The sequence below is a fragment of the Helobdella robusta genome, assembly GCF_000326865.2.
Source record: "Helobdella robusta unplaced genomic scaffold HELROscaffold_4, whole genome shotgun sequence".
In the NCBI taxonomy this organism is placed as follows: domain Eukaryota; kingdom Metazoa; phylum Annelida; class Clitellata; order Rhynchobdellida; family Glossiphoniidae; genus Helobdella; species Helobdella robusta.
In genome coordinates, this window is record NW_008704902.1 from 2,206,324 (window position 1) to 2,208,959 (window position 2,636).

A 2,636-nucleotide genomic window follows, 5' to 3' on the forward strand; every position below is an offset into this window, starting at 1 on the left:
TATGCACAAAAAATTCATCAAGATATGTTGGCTAGTTCAAGAGATATAGCGTTCTACGTAGGTACAAGTTTTGAAAAAAATCGCTCAAAAATTTGAGGATGCTGTCACAAAAATCTTCATAACTTGAAAAATAATTGAAATTTTTTTATAAAAATTTTATTTTGTCGATGAAATACATTGAGGTACTTACTGTTCAAATTTAAAAAAAATCGGAGATGGTCGGGCGTGGACTTTTTTTTAAATCGTTCAAGTTGACGGAGAATGACCCACCTGCTGTTGAATCGTGTTCATTCAACCTTACCAGCTGGTTATTCATTTATAATGGTCAAAACCATATCCAATCAATCCCATTTGCTTAATCGCTTCCGATCAATCATATATAATCAATCATATCTTGTTGGTTAATTGTATCTAGATAATATGGACAGTTTGCTTGTTTGTTTTTTTTTGTTAATGCTTCCTTTCATATACAAAAATGTTTGGAAACTTGAGAGGAATTGTTTAAAATTAAATAACAAATAAAGATACATACTTTTGTAATTTTGACTGCTGCTTATTTGGGTTATTTCAAGCATCTTTATAACGTGAAAACTTTATTTATTATTTTTGCCACATCAATATTTTATTTTATTTATTTGTTCATTTATTTGCTTATTCACATTTTCAGCATTGTTTATTTGATTTAATGTTATATTGTAATAAAGTTTTGAAAAATAACATCCCATCAATAAACGTTTTGTTCGCTCCTTTGAGACAAAAAATGTGTTTTCAGTTATTTTTGTAAAGTTTGTTTATGATGTACGTGTACATATTTAGAAGGGAGTGAAAAGATCTATGTCGCTTTCAGATTTATGTTGATTTGAAAATGAAAAGAAAATCATAGAAAAGACTTCATTGTTATGATATTATCGTTAATATTATTAAACAAAATTAGAAATTTCTTAATTAAAAACTCATGGCTTCATTCGAGGAATTTGGATTTTAATCTCAAAATTTCAATCGCAAAATTCATTTTTATAAGATTTTAAATTGAGTGCAAATATGGATTGTTCAGTCATTCTTACGTGGATGCTGGTCAACTAGATAGGTAACATCATATAGAGATTAAATGAAAATTTAAAAAAAAGCAACAGACGTTTTATTTAATATTTTTGTTTTTGTGCAGATAAACGAGTTTCTAACAGCGGGACTTTCAAAATTAGCATTAAACAAGAATGAGGTGGATGGAATGTATGTGGATGGTGATGTTTTCTTTGGCAACGATGCTTGTTGGAATGATATTATCTTAATATCTATCTTCACAGTTTTTTCATTTTTATTATTTTTAGAAATTTTGCAGCAAAACTATAAACTTCTTCATTGTTATCATTTGCAATAATCTCAACATACAGACATCGTTATCCTCAATATTAGCTTCGTTATAATTATTGACATTGGAGCCATCCATGGATAAGTAGCTTCAATTTTTTGGCTGGCATCATCGTCCTGCTAGGCATCATCATTGTGAGTATTACATTCAACATTAAAAGAAGGCATTGAAAGGATAACTACAGTTAACACAATCAACCTTAAGTATTTTTTTCGACGACAATCATTGTTCATATCAGTAATATTTATATGATACGAAACGAAATTTATTCCTCTTGTTTCGTTCCATCACTTTTAAAATTTTGTTAATGGCCCACATTATCAGCATCTTTATAGCCATCATCTTCCAAATTACCAACAACATCATAGCCATAAATATCAACATCTACATATTTGCTTAAAAATTTCAATGATACACAGACCAATAAGCAGACAAGCAGACGACCATCAACTCCTACATTAGGCAAACAAAAGAACTGTACGCGCATTCATTTGCACGCATACCATTTGGCTGCGTTAAACACAGGTACGTAACACATAAATATACACAGACACACATCTACATACATGCTCAACGACATTACACCACACTGAACACCAACATTAACACAACTAAGCAACTATAAAAAAAAACCACACCACAACATAACACAACCATGACACACAACCAAACGCTTCCAACCAAACGATATAAAATAAAACTCCCAACATTATGTTCTTTCAACATGCCAAACGTTTTTTTAATTTCCGATAACTGTTGTTTAGTGATTCAAATTATAAACTTTTGTGCCACTTTATTCCATTAAATCATCAAACTATGAATAATTTTGTTATCTATTACCATTATCTTTTTAGCATTAACCATTAATAATATATTACTTTTCTGAGTTACGCAGTTAAAAGTTTTTTCAAAGCAATATAAATCAAAAGTAAGAAACTTAAAAGCTTCTTAAAAGTTTTACAAATGTCTCGCTGGTATTATCATGGAGGATAATAATTGTCGTCCAGTAGTCCAGTTGATACGTCATTAATCATCGTTTTCAGTTAAGAGCTCCACAATTCACACCAAGTCGTTCTCTCAACCCTCAATTTATTTTCCAACATCCAGTCAACCAGCTTCTCTGGACTTCCTCAAAAGTTTGAAAAATGTTTAGCTTATTGCTTTTCATGTTTTTTTTTCTTAAAAACAAAACTAATCATCTTGCTATTTTCAAATGTAAAAGTGGTTTTGCTTTATTGGGTCAATTGAAATAGGGGTACTTATATTG